At 39.4% G+C, this 20,371-nt stretch overlaps 1 pseudogene; it reads right to left on the bottom strand.

The window, feature by feature from the left end:
* Positions 1-19,550, bottom strand: part of LOC139553717 (centrosomal protein kizuna-like) — a 36,020-nt pseudogene extending 16,470 nt beyond the window's left edge.
* Between the last annotated feature and the right edge of the window lie 821 nt (positions 19,551-20,371).

Below are 20,371 nucleotides of genomic sequence, written 5' to 3'. Positions count from 1 at the left end.
GCATTTCAAGGTCCTGGAGTGGCCTAGCCAGTCTCCAGATCTCAACCCCATAGAAAATCTTTGGAGGGAGTTGAAAGTCCGTGTTGCCTAGCAACAGCCCCAAAACATCACTGCTCTAGAGGAGATCTGCATGGAGGAATGGGCCAAAATACCAGCAACAGTGTGTGAAAACCTTGTGAAGACTTACAGAAAACGTTTGACCTCTGTCATTGCCAACAAAGGGTATATAACAAAGTATTGAGATAAACTTTTGTTATTGACTAAATACTTATTTTCCACCATAATTTGCAAATAAATTCATAAAAAATCCTACAATGTGATTTTCTGGATTTTCCTTTCTAACTTTGTCTGTCATAGTTGAATTGTACCTATGATGAAAATTACAGGCCTCTCTCATCTTTTTAAGTGGGAGAACTTGCACAATTGGTGGCTGACTAAATACTTTTTTGCCCCACTGTATGTGTAAGAGATCAAGGTACTATGGTAGCATTTGAATTGATTGACATGTTAACCAATGTTAACCAATTAACCAACCATTCAATTCAATGTCAATTTATGCAGAGTACCAGGCAGGAAAATAAAGTGCCTCAGCACTGGAAACATTAAAATGTCAACTAATAAACAAACAGAGGGGTTTATAAACAGAGCAAAACTGGTTCATAACTTACATAAAAGTCATACCACTATGACACAAGGTGGCTGCCTAAAAATCTACTTTAGGGCCTAGAAAAAACACAGACTCATAAAACTATTATAAAAAATACCAGTTTCAACCAAATTCGGACAGCTAACATAGCCCAACCCCCGAGTGCCATCAAGAAATTACCCAAAGATGATTTATTTTGGTGGGAGATTTACACTTTAATCTGTCCATGTGAGGTTATGAGAAAAGGGTGCCTAATGCATGTGGATTTTGGGAATCCATTTCTTTCCTGAGCATTAAGCTCTGGGTGTCCCTCATTGAATTCCCCAGAAACCCCAGCAGAAATCCTGAGCCACCCAACATAAAAGGGGCAAAAATAATTTATGACAATCTATAATGGGCTTTGGGGTTAGGGGTCAGCAAACAATTGCTCCTTCCTTTTTGCAGGTTGTTTCCTGGTAACATCCTGATTAAGCTGGCAGCTTGAATTATATCCATGACATTCTGTAGTGCACCATCCATCTGCACTAAGTCCTCTTCAATGCAACTGAAGTAGCTTGGGCATAGTTATCATCTTTCTCTCCACGTTATTTGTCAGTGCTCTTCAAAAAAGGGACCTTTTTACAAAAGAAAAGAGAATTGTTGTGTGCACCAAACCTCTCCATATTGTTGTGAGAGCTTCATCGCGAGGTCTCAAACCACACGTTTGGTGTGGCTGTGTGTGTCTTGGAGTCTCGACATCATCATGAGTGCATTGTTAGTAGGGATGAAAGAGTCAGACTCTTGGGAGCAATATTACACTGCATACAGTGGATATTTAACCATGATTTCCCGCATGTAATGGTCTCACATGAGTGATTGGTGTCTTTCAGGGTATTTCTTTTCACACACAAAGAAAATGGAAAATACTACTAGTTGTATCAATGGTTTTGACCTGGTGGAGCAAATAACACTACAATAAATATAACAATAAACTGTTGTAAGTAAGAACACACAATAACTGTGACCTGACCTGACACCACAAGAACAGTATATACTGTGCCGCTAGGAGAATTTAAAATATTGATTGGGGACTTTCTTACTAAGGAATGTAATTTTTCAAATCAAATCAAAGATTGTCACGTGCACCGAATAGAACAGGTGTAGACTTTACAGTGAAATGCTTACTTACAGGCTCTAACCACTAGTGCAAAAAAGGTATTAGGTGAACAATAGGTAAGTAAAGAAATAAAACACCAGTAAAAAGACAGGCTATATACTGTAGCAAAACTACATACAGACACCGGTTAGTCAGGCTGATTGAGGTAGTATGTACATGTAGATATGGTTAAAGTGACTATGCATCTATGATGAACAGAAAGTAGCATTAGCGTAAAAGAGGGCTTGGCGGGTGGTGGGTGGCGGGACACAATGCAGATAGCCTGGTTAGCCAATGTGCGGGAGCACTGGTTGGTCGGCCCAAATGAGGTAGTATGTACATGAATGTATAGTTAAAGTGACTATGCATATATGATAAACAGAGAGTAGCAGCAGCATAAAAAAAGGGGTTGGGGGGGCACACAATGCAAATAGGGTAGCCATTTGATTAGGGTAGGGTAGTCAATCCGACCACAACTCTATCCTCCTGATTCCTGCTTACAAGCCAGAATTAAAGCAGGAAGCACCAGAGACTCGGTCTATAAAAAAGTGGTCAGATGAAGCAGATGCTAAACTACAGGACTGTTTTGCTGGCACAGACTGGAACATGTTCTGGGATTCTTCCGATGGCATTGAGGAGTAAACCACATCAGTCACTGGCTTTATCAATAAGTGCATCGAGGACGTCGTCCCCACCGTGACTGTACGTACATACCCCAACCAGAAGCCATGGATTACAGAATATTTGTGTTGTGCTGTATTTTACTGGTTTTGTATTTGAAATTGCATAAGCTGGGATACTTTGTGAAAAGAGACCCTGGGCTCAATGGGGACTCCCTGCTTAAATAAAGGTTAATATACAGTACCAGTCAAAAGTTTGGACACACCTACTCATTTCAAAGGTTTTTCTATATTTTTACTATTTTCTACATTGTAGAATAATAGTGGAAACAATCAAAACTATGAAAGAACAAATATGTAGTAACCAAAAATGTGTTATACAAATCAAAATATATTTTATATTCTTCAAAGTAGACACCTTTTGCCTTGATGACAGCTTTGCACAATCTTGGCATTCTATCAACCAGCTTCACCTGGAATGCTTTTCCAACAGTCTTGAAGGAGTTCCCACATATGCTGAGCACTTGTTGGCTGCTTTTCCTTCACTCTGCGGTCCAACTCATCCCAAACCCTCTCAATTGGGTTAAGATCAGGTGATTGTGGAGGCCAGGTCATCTGATGCAGCATTCCATCACTCTCCTTCTTCCTTCCTGTGGTGGTCCTCATGAGAGCCAGTTTCATCATAGCGATTGATGGTTTTTGAGACTGCATTTGAAGAAACATTAAAACTTCTTGAAATTTTCCTTGATTGACTGACCTTCATGTCTCAAAGTAATGATCGACTGTCGTTTCTCTTTGTGTTCTTGAGCTGTTCTTGACATAATATGGAGTTGGTCTTTTACCAAATAGTGCTACCTTGTCACAACACAACTGATTGGCTCAAATGCATTAATGAAAGAAATTCCACAAATTCACTTTTAACAAGGCACACCTGTTTATTGAAATGTATTCCAGGTGACTACCTCATGAAGCTGGTTGAGAGAATGCCAAGAGTGTGCAAAGCTATCATCAAGGCAAAGGGTAGCTACTTTGAAGAATCTCAAATATAAAATATATTTTGATTTGTTTTAACACTTTTTTGGTTACTACATGATTCCATGTGTCATTTCATTATTTTGATGTATTCGTTATTATTCTACAATAATAGCTGTGCTCAAACTTTTTACTGGTACTGTAAAATCTATAGCAAGACCTGAAAATAGTTGTCTAGCCATGATCAACAACCAATTTGACAGAGCATGAAGAATTTTGAAAACGGTATAATCGCCGCCACAGGTGCTTCTACAAAGTATTGACTCAGGAGTGTGAATACTTCTGTAAATGAAATATTTATGCATTTCATTTTTTATAAATTTGCCAAAAATTCTAAAAACATGTTTTCCCTTTGTCACTATGGGGTGTTGTGTGTAGATGGATGAGAAAAAAATAGAAATGTAATCCATCAGGCTGTAATACAACATGTGGAACAAGGGGTATGAATACTTTCTGAAGGCACTGTATATGTTGACTTTTCCCACATTTTGTTACGTTACAGCCTTCTTCTAAAAATTGATTCAATAGATAAAAATCCTCAGCAAACTACACACAATACCCCATAACGATAAAGCGAAAACAGGTTTAAAGAAATGTTTGCAAATGTATTTATAAACAGAAATACCTTTTTTTGCATTAGTATTCAGACCCTTTGCTATGAGACTTGAAATTGAGATCAGGTACATCCTGTTTTCACTGATCATCCTTGAGATGTTTCTATAACTTTATTGCAGTCCAACGGTGGTAAATTCAATTGATTCGACATGATTTGGAAAGGCACTAACCTGTCTATATAAGGTTCCACAGTTGGCAGTGCATGTCAGAGCAAAAACCAAGCCAGGTCAAACGAATTGTCCGTAGAGCTCCGAGACAGGATTGTGTCGAGGCACAGATCTGGGGAAGGGTACCAAAACATTTCCTTGATGAAAACCTGCTCCAGAGCGCTCAGTACCTCAGACTGGGGCAAAGGTTCACCTTCCAACAGGACAATGATGCTAAGCACACAGCCAAGACAATGCAGGAGTGGCTTTGGGACAAGTCTCTGAATGTCCTTGAGTGGCCCAGCCAGAATCCAGACTTGAATCCGATCGAACATCTCTGGAGAGACCTGAAAATAGCTGTGCAGCGACACTCCCCATCCAACCTGACAGAGCTTGAGAGGATCTGCAGAGAAGAACGGGAAAAACTCCCCAAATACAGATGTGCCAAGCTTGTAGCGTCATACCCAAGAAGACTCGAGGCTGTAATCACTGCCAAAGGTTCTTCAACAAAGTAGAGTAAAGGGTCTGAATACTTTTTAAATAAATTTGCAAAGATTTGCAAAGAATTTTAAAACACGTTTTTGCTTTGTCATTATGGGGTATTGTGTGTAGATTGATGAGGCAAAAAAACTATTATTGTTTTTTTAGAATAAGGCTGTAACGTAACAAAAGTGGTAAAAGTCAAGAGGTCTGAATACTTTCCGAATGCACTGTATTCTTATTGTGTACATATTTAAATCGTCACTATTTTTTTTTTAACTAATTTGTATTACTTATTTTTTAATACTGAGAATTATACTGCTCCATTGTAATACATTGAGGAGAGCTTGCAAGTAAGCATTTCACTCTACCCTTTACATCAATATCCTGTGCACGTGACGAATAAACATTGATTTGATGAGTACAACACGACATCCCTGTTTGAAAGCCTAGACTCCAGCCGTTATTAGGAGTACTGAAGAAAACCAAGTGTGTATTTCTGTTCTCTACTCGCTTACCCAGGAGGAAATAAAATGGAATAATGGAATGAATTGCCACGGCTTGTTTTCCTGCCTGTGAGCTGAATGGGTAGAGCGATATAAACTCTGACCTTGACGTTGAGTGAGGTGGCCTGGCGCTGGAGACAGGCTGCTCTGAGCTTTACATCAAAGCCTTGTTTTTCCCCTCATACACAGGGCTCCATGTTAACAATGGAGAGCTCAGATTCTCCCCTCCCCATCACCACCACCACAAGCAAACTCCCTACAGATTCTCTAAAGGGCACAGTGGAACAATTCAATAGAGTACACAATACCAAAACACAAACATGAATTGTTCAGTTTCTGGGTAGAATAATTTGTTAGTTTGATTTATGTTCCATCCAAATAATGAATTTATCTGCCACAAAAATAAAAAATACATGTTAAAATAGTTGGGACTATCAAAAATGCCTGTATTTGTGTGGCCTTGGAAAACATTTGTAAAATACAAGATAATATAAGGCCTATGCAATGAGGAATCTACACAATGCATTGCAAAATCCAAATCACTTACAAGCTACAGTTGTTTATAATACTGTACATATACATTTGAGTTTCACCCCCCCAACAGTTACTAGTCTACCAACACATACAGTATACTGAGAACTATCATAACACATATAGAGGAAAGCTGTATATTACAGCTAGGTCTATAGACTACAATCAGACTTTTTCAGAGGACAGTAAAGGTCTGGATTGATGGACGGAAATGCACACCCCCTTCACAGTGAAATCCATCCCAGTATACGTCATTAAAATGAATGTTCTTGATCCTTAAAATCAGAGGAAACCAAGTGCTGGATTTCTTAGTGTGAGTGCCAGTCCACATGCCCACCCTCCAGAACACTCTATGGAGCCACAAATATCCTCCTCCACTCGGACTTCCTAAGGTCTCTCAAGCAGAAAATTGCTTGGTTACAGCATTATCTTGGATTATGGCAATAATGTTTGTCACGGGTCCTAAACCCTCCCTATAAGTTGGGCTGAGGCTAAGGCCCGTGCTGTTGAGCTGCACTGAGTGAGGTGGGTCGCGTGGAGCGTGACTCCCATCATCCTCTCTGTCAGCTGCAGATGTGGCACAAGTCAACAGTCTTGAGCATAATCCCCAGTACAGCCTACTTATGCAGCCCAATTCAGTTTGGCCACTTTGGAACATCCTAAAGTAGAGCTGTAGCTTTGCTGCTTTAGCTTGCCCCTCTGTTTAATTCACTCAACAATAAACTGCCCAAATTAAACAGATAGTTAGACTGGGAAGAAAATGTAGCAAAATGTATCAACAATGAAAAGAACAGTGTTTGTTATGATGGCTGATATAAGGGGTTGCCTCAATTGAATTTCATCAAATTAATTGACAGCTCACGTTATTTCCAGTATAAGGCAAAACTTGCAACGTAATGTAACTCATACATACCTCTCCGATGGTATTTCTTAAGACGTGGATTCTCTACTTGGTTCAGATCTGTTCCTAGGCTCTGGAGTGTCAAGTGATTCTTGACTGTGTATGCTGATGCTGTGGAGATCCCTGTCCCTGGGTGTAGCACTCCTCTGGCGGGCTGTCTGTCCTCCTGCTATGGCCGTCTACATAGACGACATTCTGTGGCACCTTTGGTACCTCAGCCAGGTCAGACTCCGTCGGGGAGATTGACAGGTCACTGCCAGCCCCCCTGGAACTGGATATACCGAGGTGTTCACTCCTCTCTGAAAACCCATACACAACAGGCTATTTAAATCACTGTGTGTATACATAGCATTATTACTAGAATATAATACAAATTATTTTAGCAATTTCTTAAAAAAGAACACATTTCAATCAAATTGCTAATAAATAAAGTACTATAGAGTACAGTGAAACAATGGAGAACATACAGTCTGGATATCTTCTAGTATGTAATCTAACCTAGCACATCTTGAGATTATTTTCCCAAGTCAGTTTGAGTCGGTGATATTTGCAAGACTCTCTCCAACTTCTTTTTTTATGCTGTCCTGGTGGGCAGACCCTCTACCGAGTGTATTCTGCAGGTGAATTCCTGTCAGACATATGGCTGATACTGCTGGGATGACAGTCTATTCTTCTCAGGCCTCGTCAAGGTCACTCGAGGTGTAGGAGGTTGTTAATCACCTCCAAAAGGCACACCGGCGCTGGCTGTTAAGCTGGATGGAACCACTGCCGCCATCCTTTCATGTTTGTCACTCAAATTACAGCCGTCGGGGGAATCGTTTGAGTCTGAAATGTCATCTGATAAACGCGCTCCGCTGTCGGCAACAACCTCTCTGGAAACTTTGGAGTCCTTCAAAAGGCCACTTTGCCGGTGTTCCGAGGCACGTGAGCGATGATTGGGGCGAATGATGCTCGGCTTCTTGTAAGTGTACACTTATGGTGGCATCTTCAGCCGTGGACTCTCTGGAAGTCTGCCGACCCATGAAGATTACAGATGGTTGGTATAAACCCCTGGCATGTGGAAAGGGGGAATCACCCCGAGGATGGCCATGTAATACATCTCCCTGAAAAACAGGAAATAACCAGGTGCATACAGGTAGATTCATGGTTACTCAATGTCAAATAACAAAATGCTAATAAATAGCAAGGCATTGTTGGAGATCCTTTGTTAGGGATGCAAGTGTATTGTGTGACTCGGATTAAAGTGAAAATTGACTGCTACTTGATATCATTATGCTCAAATAAAATCCTCAAGAGCAAAATGTTTCTAGTCACAGCACCCCTTCCAATTTCAGCTATGCAAATTCCAATGGCCATGGTATTATAATTAAATTGGGATATAATCAAAATACCATATGAAGTACTATTAACAATTAGACAAGATTGGCAAAATAGCATCAAATGGTCAAGGATACCCTCCACAAGCAGCTGCTCTTACAATTTTCTGCCTGTATTATTCAGTTTATTCTCCTTAAATGCAACACTTGCAAATCTGGATATAAGGGCTTTTTCAAAACAAAAACAAAAAACAACTCTGAGTGTTTTAAAAGTATCACTTGTTCTGTTAAAACATTGTTTATTTGGATCAAGGTCATATTTATTTTCAAATCCCTAATTGAGAAGAATGTTACATGATCCATGTTTTAACTTTAATCTTATAAGTAATCCTCTGCGCAAGTTGCGATTCCTGTCTGCTATGGCACTGAGGGGGGAAGAGAAAGCTAAAAAAAAATCTCCCTCCAAACATAATAAAAAGCATGGCTTCTGTTTCTTTTCTGATAAGAGTCTTAAATACCAAACAGTTAGCTGCTTAATAACATTCACTGTAAACCATGCAGCTCTGCCCAGCAGATCCACAAAGCAGGTAAAAAAGAAGAAAAGTTCATTTCTTGGCTGAGTGATTCCATCGGTAGCTGCAGGGCAAAGTAGAAAGTGTTTCACTAAAGTAGCAATTGATTCTTCTATCAATCTGCGGCACGCGCGTGCTCTTCCAAGGAATGTATTAAATATGAAAATCATATCCCGTTATCACATGTCTCCAGCTTTCAGCCCGGTAAGCTTCCCTTAATGAATGCTGTAGCCTGAGGGACATGCACACTGCCAGCAATGGCTTGTATGCATAATGGAGTGACGGTACCATTTTGCTCATTACAATATCGCCAAGCTGAGGGGGGGTTTGCACATAGTCACAAGTGACTGCTCTAGACAGCATGCTCCAAGTTATTATGAGATGTCTTAGACATTTCATCTGAAAGAGCATTACTGCATTAAGTGAAGGAAAGCAGCTATGGGCTTGAACTACATGGCTTGTACCAAGGAACAAGCCACGATTAGACACCTTGCATATACACAGTTAAATGTATACTGCTCTACAGATTTGCTCGGCATAATGTCTACTTTTCTTTGTTGTTCCAAAGCTGAAAAAACAGTTTGATAGAGCTAAGATGTGCATTGAGAAGAGCATACTGTGTGAGTAAAATATGTTTGGGGAAATCTTCAGATATTATACACTATCTGGTATACATTTCCCTAAGTCTATTTTACACTGTTAAACTGTTTATTCATATAAACAGGCGTCCATTATATAAAATAAATTGTACAGAACATAGGGCACCCTGCAATAACAAAACTACTACAACAGCCAGAATTAAACATAGCCTAGACGCAAGTCATGTCTGTTCCTTTATTCATGAGTCAACTTATTCTAATCAAAGGTTAGGCCTAGATGTATTTTCGAATGTACTATTTTATAATTTCCAGAGATTATTTAATTACTATGTTACCTCGTCAATACCTTTTTTCCGCCTCGCTGCCATGAATCTGGAAATTCTATTCAAGCATCGAACCTGTGAAAAACAGGAAAAACACGGTCAATAGATCAATATTCATTTAGAAAATGTCCTTCTCAAAGTGAGCAATTATCCTAACTATTGAACCGTTGCTCAATGCAAAGTTCAACAATATCCAAAATCATAGGATATGGTCCCTATCAGAAAAATTCACATAGTGCACGTCATTTCATATTATCTTGGTAATTGTATACATAGGATATTTCTTCAGTGCGATAAAACTGATTAAACATGCTCTGCAAACACAGGCAGGCATGGAAATAAGAGCTTGTGAGATCCAAAGTGTCCAAACACAAGAAAGTCAGTCACCACATGTATTCTGCCTGCAAACACTTTTAATCAATTATCTGGGTAGCCAGACTGTTTAATTGGAGTTGAGATTAGGGCAGTCAGTCTAATGGTGCAGTTAAGGGCACTGGGTTGAACTCTAACATCCCAGGCCTTTTCTTCAAAACAATACCAATTGCCACACAAAAAGGCTACTTTTTGTTGATCAACATTGCTAAATAAACTTTATCTATTTGCACTGATTCTACATTCAAAGATAATAATGAAGTCACAAATTATCATGATTACAGTAATATATGATAGCATCGTTTGTAAGGGTGTGTGGTCGTATTGTTTTCTGCTCATTGGAAAAACAGGCTGCATTTTGCTACAAAATACAAACAACAAATTGGTCTAGTAAAATGTTCACATCTGAATGTAAATGGCACATTTTCATAGTTGGTGTACTGCTTAACAATTAAGTCTTAGCACACTAGATGAATGAAACACAGTAGTTTTTACAAATGAACTAAACTCAGCAAAAAAAGAAACGTCCCTTTTTCAGGACCCTGTCTTTCAAAGATAATTCGTAAAAATCCAAATAACTTCACAGATCTTCATTGTAAAGGGTTTAAACACTGTTTTCCCATGCTTGTTCAATGAATCATAAACAATTAATGAACATGCACCTGTGGAACGGTCGTTAAGACACTAACAGTTTACAGACGGTAGGCAATTAAGATCACAGTTATGCCTTTCTACTGACTCTGAAAAACACCAAAAGAAAGATGCCCAGGGTCCCTGCTCATCTGCGTGAACATGCCTTAGGCATGCTGCAAGGAGGCATGAGGACTGCAGATGTGACCAGGGCAATAACTTGCAATGTCCGTACTGCGAGACGCCTAAGACAGCGCTACAGGGAGACAGGACAGACAGCTGATCGTCCTCACAGTGGCAGACCAAGTGTAACACCTGCACAGGATCGGAACAGCCGAACATTACACCTGCGGGACAGGTACAGGATGGCAACAACAACTGACCGAGTTATACCAGGAACGCACAGTCCCTCCATCAGTGCTCAGACTGTCCGCAATAGGATGAGAGAGGCTGGACTGAGGGCTTGTAGGACAGTTCCTCACCGGCAACAAAGTCACCTATGGGCACAAACCCACAGTTTTGTCTCAGTAGGGGTGATAGTTGGATTCGCGTTTATCGTCGAAGGAATGAGCGTTACACCGAGGTCTGTACTCTGGAGTGGGATCGATTTGGAGGTGGAGGGTCCGTCATGGTCTGGGGCGGTGTGTCACAGCATCATCGGACTAAGCTTGTTGTCATTGCAAGCAATCTCAACACTGTGCTTTACAGGGAAGACATCCTCCTCTCTCATGTGGTACCCTTCCTGCAGGCTCATCCTGACATGACCCTCCAGCATGACAATGCCACCAGCCATACTGCTCGTTCTGTTCGTGATTTCCTGCAAGACAGGAATGTCAGTGTTCTACCATGGCCAGCGAAGAGCCCGGATCTCAATCCTATTGAGCACGTCTGGGACCTGTTGGATCGGACGTTGAGGGCTAGGGCCATTCCCCCCAAAATGTCCGGGAACTTGCAGGTGCCTTGGTGGAAGAGTGGGGTAACATTGCACAGCAAGAACTGGCAAATCTGGTGCAGTCCATGAGGAGGAGATGCACTGCAGTATTTAATGCAGCTGGTGGCCACAGCAGATACTGACTGTTACTTTTGATTATTTTGACCCCCCTTTTGTTCAGGGACACATTATTCCATTTATGTTAGTCACATATCTGTGGAACTTGTTCAGTTTATGTCTCAGTTGTTGAATCTTGTTATGTTCATACAAATATTTACACATGTTAAGTTTGCTGAAAATAAACGCAGTTGACAGTGAGAGGACGTTTCTTTTTTTGCTGAGTTTACAAACATTTCTGACTAATACAAAGCATAAAAAAGAAACAAGGCAACTGCTTGGAGGGGGAGGGGGGGTATATAAACCTCTGGAGCACTTCACTGTCTCAATATTGGTAAATTAATTTAACGAGTCATAATTAACCAATTTAGTTAGATATTAAGCTGTTGAGCACTGTTGTTGACTTTTAAGTGATAATCTGACCCACTCATTGTTTTCTCTCTTGCTCATTTGGCTGTGGTGATAAACTGCAGTGTTACAATATGTACTATTGTTACATCAAGCAAATTAGTGTAAATATTCCTACAGTGTTTGTGGCAATTAGAGCAATATACTAAGGCAATTGAATAAGAACGCCATTGAAGTGCATGCATCATATTTTAGAAATTCCCCCCAAAATGGTCTTGTGAAATGGCCTTGTAAATCAAGAACACGCACGCACATTAACTAGCCTTCAGTACATAAGGGACATTATAAACTGGGTGGTTCAAGCCCTGAATTCTGATTGGCTGACAGCGGTGGTATTTCAGACAGTATACCACAGGTATGACAAAAAATGACTTTTTACTGTTCTAATTAAGTTGGTAACCTGTTTATAATAGCAATAAGGCACCTCGGGGGTTTGTGGTATATGGCCAATGTACCACAGTTAAGGGCTGTATCGAGGCACTCCGCGTTGCATAGTGCTTAAGAATAGGCCTTAGCCGTGGTATATTGGCCATATACAACACCCCCTCGGGCATTATTGCTCAATTAGAGGATGAGCATCAACCATATATTTACTGTACAGTGATATTTGCTGAATCATATAAAAATAGTTCAATAAAATGTGCTCTCGATCTCAATAATGCACAATTTTTAAATGTATGTATACATTTTTCTGAGCCTACAGAGAATCATACTCCTTTTAAATGAACAATGCCCAATACCAACTCTGCAGCTGTGGCTACACTGACAGATGACACACTGTACGGTCTCAGTCGTACCATCTGTTGATGCAGAGGGCCACGGTCAGGATAGTGTTCTTCATGCTAATTTCTATGCACTCCACATCTCAAGGTTCCTAATTTTCACTTGTTTTTCTCTCTCACATATTTCCTTGAGATAACCACAGAGTTTTGCACACTTTATCTGAAAACTTAAGGCAATAAATATATCTATTATTTAAGGACACCCTTGCAAATAAATGGTTACTATGGAGTAGGCCTATCACCATGTTGTCTTTTCACTGGTGTTACGCATAAATAGCTGAACAGTTTAGAACTTCAGTAAAAATGACTATTTACATTGTATAGGCCTAATTCATATCAGAGTGACTACCAGTGAAATAACTACTGTAGTATAACTGTGGTACTATGTAGTATAACTGTCTGTACTTACAGAACCACTACAATGTAATGCCTACACAGGTTATACCTAGCTACCATGGAATGATGTGTTGGTGTGCTGTGCACATATAAAGGAAATACAGCATTACATTAGAGATAAAAAGTAATATGTGGATAATGGCTGAACTGTTATTAGGATTAAGGACTTGATGAACAATGCACATCAAGCTAAGTTGTTAGCTAGGTAGCTACATTGTTTATTGTTGGACAAACTTACAAAAGCATAACAAAGCATAACACTGAACTGTCATAGCAGTGCAGTGTCCCGATCAGTGGCAACACGTCATTCAGGGCAGGTGGGGCTGAGCATTTTAGCCTGTTTTACATGTTATTTTGGCATTAATACGTGTCACATATCAGTTTGCAAACAATGTAAAAAATATATATCTATCATTCAGTTAACTTCTAATTGGTCCCAATCCCGGATCCGGGAGCACCCCCCACAGTAAAAAAGCTGACTAGCATAGCCTAGCATAGCGTCACAAGTAAATACTAGCATCTAAATATCATTAAATCACAAGTCCAAGACACCAGATGAAAGATACACATCTTGTGAATCCAGCCATCATTTCTGATTTTCAAAATGTTTTACAGGGAAGACACAATATGTAAATCTATTAGCTAACCACGATAGCAAAAGACAAAACTTTTTTTCCCCACCATTTTTTTCCTGCATAGGTAGCTATCACAATTTCGACCAAATAAAGATATATATAGCCACTAACCAAGAAACAACTTCATCAGATGACAGTCTGATAACATATTTATTGTATAGCATATGTTTTTTTAGAAAAATGTGCATATTTCAGGTATAAATCACAGTTCTACATTGCAGCTGCAATCTGAAATAGTGCCGAAGCAGCCAGAATAATTACAGAGACCAACGTCAAATACCGAAATACTCATCATAAAACATTTCTGAAAAATACACAGCGTACAGCAAATGAAAGACCAACATCTTATGAATCCAGCCAATATTTCAGATTGTTTAAGTGTTTTACAGCGAAAACACAATTTAGCATTATATTAGCTTACCACAATAGCCGGAAACACAAGCCGTTTACCAGTAGCAAAGGTTAGCGATCGTAACAATCCAGCAAAAGATATATAATTTTTGACTAACCTTGATATACTTCATCAGATGACAGTCCTGTAACATCATATTACACAATGCATATAGGTTTTGTTCGAAAATGTGCATATTTAGCAGCACAAATCGTGGTTATACAATGTGATTAGTAGCAACATTTCAGGCAATCTCTCCGGCGCCATCTTGGAGAGGCACCTAATCTAATCGATAACTAATCGTAAACGTGACAAAAAAATACAGGTTGGACAGCAAATGAAAGACACATTAGTTCTTAATGCAACCGCTGTGTTAGATTTTTTAAATTAACGTTACTCGACATTCAGCGTGCGTTACAGCGAGACCATGCCTAAATCAATGGCGAACTAATAATTTTACATCTTTCCACAGATATACGAATTAACATCATAAATAGCTCTTACTTTTGGATGATCTTCCATCAGAATCTTGGGCAAGTGGTCCTTTGTCCAGAACAATCGTCTTTTGGTTGAAAGATGTCCTCTACTCCTGTAGAAATTAGCTGCTAACGCCGATGTACCGGAGAGGTGCCCAACTCGTGATAACGCCTGACAAAGAAACTCCAGAAAATCGCAATAAACTGCTATAAACTGCTATAAGTCGGTTTAAATTAACTACCTTATGAAGTTTTTAAGACAAAAAACAAATTAAATCAGAGCCGGAGATAAAGAACTGCTAAACCGAAAGCTTTTGAAGACGCCATGCCGGTTTCCCTCCTGCGTCAGGCGCCTCGTCGAAAAGGTCGGTACTTCCGTTCCAAGAGGTTTTATACTCCCCCAGATGGTGCTATCCGCTCCATTCAAAGTCTCACCGCTTACTGACATCTAGGGGAAGGCGTATGCAGTGCATGTAGCCCCATAGCTTATAAGGGAATTTATAAACCGACCCTGGAACAGAGACCTCAATTTCAGAAATCTCACTTCTTGACAGGAAGTGAGCTGCAGAATGAGTTCTGTTTCACTCAGAGAAATAATTCAAACGGTTTTAGAAACTAGAGAGTGTTTTCTATCCAATAGTAATAATAATATGCATATTGTACGAGCAAGAATTGAGTACGAGGCAGTTTAATCTGGGAACGAAAAATCTTCAAAGTGTAAACAGCACCCCCTATTGAGAAAAGGTAATAAAGCCGGATACAAACATGGTCTCTTTTTTGTTTTCTTGAGTAAGGCAGCTCCAAAATGCTTTCTGTGGTGGTGGGGCAAGCCGGCAGAAAATACGGAGCGCTGCGTCGTGATTGACTCAGTGTTCTGTCACTCATGGGGAAACTACGTCACTGCCAAGTCTAAGGGTAGAGCTTGAACATTCTAGCCCCTTGGGTGCTGCCATAGAGTTACATTAGAAGTGCCCCATCCAAGAAGGCTCAAGGTCATTGGCCACAGATAAAATGACGTCAAATCACGCTATATGTACAGTAGCTTTGATTGGATTGATAATGTCAACATCATAACTTTCAGAATCTTTGCTAGCAGTCATCATCATGAATCAAGTCGACAATCTACTGGCAAATCCTTTTCAATCCTTGTCATATGAAGAGAAATAATTAAGAGAAATTATAGATAAAACGTATCGGTGCTCATTGGCCATTGGACATAAACATTAGAGGTCGACCGATTAAGATTTTTCACCGCCGTTACCGATTATTGGAGGACCAAAAAAGCTGATACCAATTAATCGGCCGATTTTTATATATATAATTATAAATACTGAATGAACACTTTAATTTTAACTTAATATAATAAATAAATAAAATCAATTTAGTCTCAAATAAATAATGAAACATTTTCAATTTGGTTTAAATAATGCAAAAACAGTGTTGGAGAAGAAAGTAAAAGTGCAATATGTGCCATGTAAAAAAGCTAACGTTTAAATTCCTTGCTCAGAACATGAGAACATATGAAAGCTGGTGGTTCCTTTTAACTGGGAATATTGAAGACTCATGTTAAGAAGTTTTAGGTTGTAGTTATTATAGAAATAATAGGACTATTTCTCTCTATACCATTTGTATTTCATATACCTTTGACTATTGGATGTTCTTATAGGCACTATAGTATTGCCAGCCTAATCTCGGGAGTTGATAGGCTTGAAGTCATAAACAGCGCTGTGCTTCAAGCACTGCGAAGAGTTGCTGGCAAACGCAAAAAAGTGCTGTTTGAATGAATGCTTACGAGCCTGCTGCTGCCTACCACCGCTCAGTCAGACTGCTCTATCAAATCATAGACTTAATTATAATAAACACACAGAAATACGAGCCTTAGGTCATTAATATAGTCAAATCCAGAAACGATAATTTCGAAAACAAAACATTTATTCTTTCAGTGAAATATGGAACCGTTCCGTATTTTATCGAACGGGTGGTAACCCTAAGTCTAAATATTTCTATTACATTGCACAACCTTCAATGTTATGTCATAATTATGTGTAAAATTCTGGCAAATTAATTACGGGCTTTGTTAGGAAGAAATGGTCTTCACACAGTTCGCGACGAGCCAGGCGGCCCAAACAGCTGCATATACCCTGACTTTACTTGCACTGAACACAAGAGAAGTGACACAATTTCCCTAGTTAATATTGCCTGCTAACATGCATTTCTTTTAACTAAATATGCAGGTTTAAAAAATATATACTTGTGTATTGATTTTAAGAAAGGCATTGATGTTTATGGTTAGGTACATTGGTGCAACGATTGTGATTTTTGCGAATGCGCTTTTGTTAAATCATAATCCGTTTGGCGAAGTAGGCCTTGATTCGATGATAAATTAACAGGCACTGCATTGATTATATGCAACGCAGGACAAGCTAGATAAACTAGTAATATCATCAACCTTGTGTAGTTAACTAGTGATTATGTTAAGATTGATTGCTTTTTATAAGATAAGTTTAATGCTAGCTAGCAACTTACCTTGGCTCCTTGCTGCACTCGCGTAACAGGTGGTCAGCCTGCCACGCAGTCTCCTCGTGGATTGTAATGTAATCGGCCATAATCGTCGTCAAAAATGCAGATTACCGATTGTTATGAAAACTTGAAATCGGCCGACCACTAACAAACATTACACAACAAGTTGGAAATCGAAAATTCAACAATGAGTGGTTTGGAAGGAATCAGTGACAGTGGCTAACTACAAGCATTGCAAAGCAATCACTAGCCTGCTATTCAGTGGAGTGGCTATGTGGTCCCAAATCTGGGATTAAGGGGCTCTTTTCCAAGTTTAAAATGATAAACATTCAACATTGGCCATGCTGTCAATGAAGCATAATTTGTGCCGTGCTCTAACAACTGTTAACTTGGAACTTCGAAAACTTGACTTCAGTGAGTTCAAGACAACTGGGAAGTCAGGAATAAATTAGTTCTGACTGGGAAAATACATTTTGAACGGTCATCCAACTTGGAATTGTAAATCCGGACTCTTTCTAGACCTACGACCTGAAGATCAATGACGTCATCATGATTCGACCTTGTTTATTTCCGGAGTTCCCAGTTGTTTCGAAAGCACCATAAATCCAGAAAAATGTCAGACTTTGATGACAAAATATGCCCACGAATGACCACAGAACACCTTCCTGTTCAAGTGAGCACAGTACAACAAGGTGAGTCCAAAAATGTATTGTATGCTGCTGCATAAATGATGTAATATGCCAGGTTAATATGTATACTGTAGCTAAGAAAGTTATACTAAGTGTATGTTGTGTAGTAAGATGTTAGAAGCCCATGTGCCTCACCCTAATAATTTGGTCTATTTACCCCTCTTAATTTCACCTACTGTTCTGACTTGCTGTAGCCTATCAGTGACCTTTCTCTTGCATTTCAAAGATGGTGATAAAAAACACTGGTTGTTTTTTTCTTTGTATTTTCTTCTACCAGATCTATTGTGTTATATTCTCCTACATTCAATTCACATTTCCACAAACTTCAAAGTGTTTCCTTTCAAATGGTACCAAGAATATGCATATCCTTGTTTCAGGGCCTGAGCTACAGGCAGTTAGATTTGGGTATGTCATTTAGGCGAAAATTGAGGGGGAAAAATGAAAAAAAGGGAGGCTATCCCTATCCTGTTTTAGAGAAATTGTAAGAGCTTTCATTGTCTGCTTATTACCCACTTTATTTATCCTACGGTTCTGAATTGGTGTACAGGGAGAACACTGTAAGAACTGTCGCTGTACATTTCAAAAGTGCTAAACAAATAGTTATGACATATAGTCAATATGACTACGTCCGTTCTAGCTCGCTCATTAATGTCTTAATCGAAATTACGGATTGCCTCTTATCCGCTTGTCCTCCCTTTATTCCATTCCATAGTTTGTACATCTAAACTGTCATTAGAAACCACATTTGTTTAAGCAAGTCAGCCGTATCAGCTATGCTTTTTTAAAAGGCAGTAAATGAGGCTGAATTAACTGTTTCGCTGCCAGACAAGGCTTCCACATACACGTGTTTAGCAGATGTTATTGCGGGTGTAGCGAAATGCTACATGGCTCTGCTGATAGCCAGGTGTAGCAGTGGTAAGATGTTGGGACAGCTTTACGTAGGCCCAACAGTTTGTTGTCACAGTTATAGTGCTATTCATGTATTGTTTAGTGGCTTTGCTAGCATGCATCCCACTTTAAAAAATGTTTTGCCCCACCGAGATTTACGGGCTAAAATTGCCACTGGTCCCGATACCATATTAACTATATTTCTTATAGCAGTGTCCCAATCCCCCCTGTATGCCCACAATAGTTGTGTGCATATAAAGGTCCAGATAGTAGTGCAGAGCTAACGTACTGTCAACAGGATAGCTAGCTAATAATTCGACTTAAACCACTGATTAGTCAGCTTCTCTAACGTTGCAGCAATTCTTGTAAGAATGCAATGTTTTATTTATTCGTATGAACCCAGTATTGCATGCATACGCAGTGACACAGCTTACTCTCTAGCTAGCTAGTGCTAGCAAACCCCCTGTTAAGTTAGTCAACGTTAGCTAGCATAGCGACAACAATATACACTAGCTAGGTATTGTTATAAAAATTATTTACTGCCATATCTTTTTCAATAAATGGTTGCTTTCTAGCGTCAACCTACAAAATAGCTAGCTAGCCACTTATCCAAGCAATGAAGCATGGCGGGAGGCAGCAGCAGTTTCGAGAGAGTCCCCAGCTCCAACTAACTCGTGGTATCAAAGGGGCCTGTGCCAAAATGGAAAAGAGTTCAAGTCTTACCTTTCGTCCATGCTTTGTTAAATAGATCCAATTATTTCATAGTACTGGTCCCCACAGAAAGCAATGACAGCAGCTTTCCTTGGGTTTGGCACCCCGTTTTGTGAAACCAACGCATAAATATAGCTACTGAAACTTGTTTATGTTGGTTGTCATGAGCACCGCTTCCCAGAGATCCCCTCTGCTCTGGTAAAAGGACAAAGCAGGAAAATAGAGAGAACGAACTAATGTTTTGCTCTTAACGCGGGTCCAGGATCAGCTTTCGGACGGTACATTCATATACATATTTTTTTTACTTGGAATACAAATAATAGTTGCACAGGCATTACATTGTAGTGGTAAAGTACATAAAGTTATACCACATATACCTGTTCCACTGTGACAGAATTGTGCTGAGAATCATATATACCAAACAAAAAACATCTCTGCACAATGACCATTTTTTTACAATTTACAGTGGAAATTTTACCAAAACACATTTAATGGAAGAACTGTGCAGATCCAAAGTTTGGTAACAGGATTTCGGTAAAATCTCATTCAGTTTTTATGTCCACATTTCCCCAAATACTTTTAAAAATCTGCTCCGAATTCAAATTCAAAGATGTCTGCAGAAAGAATGGGGTGTCAGCTATGACATGACACATTGACTTTGAAAAAATCTATTTTGGCTATTGAACTACATTATGTGAAGTGGATTTACACCCGGTAACGTAATTTCTTCATGAGTCCCTGATCTGTACTACACAGACATGCATAATTATGTATATGAATGTCATTCTCTTCTTGGTGATGTATCCTAAATAGTTACACAAAGGTATAAATATGCAATATCCTCCTTTGCTTATTTGGGTATTATTCTACATGCTGGTTATTATTTTAATGAGCTCTGCCCTCAAACAAGACCAAATTTGGTTGGTCCAGACCAAATCTGAACCAATCATAGATGTCTTTGTTTCACAAGTTTGGACATCAACGTACAGCACAGTAGAGCTCA

Source organism: Salvelinus alpinus, chromosome 25 (assembly GCF_045679555.1).
Source record: "Salvelinus alpinus chromosome 25, SLU_Salpinus.1, whole genome shotgun sequence".
NCBI classification, from domain to species: domain Eukaryota; kingdom Metazoa; phylum Chordata; class Actinopteri; order Salmoniformes; family Salmonidae; genus Salvelinus; species Salvelinus alpinus.
This window is presented reverse-complemented; position numbering and strand designations above follow the sequence as displayed.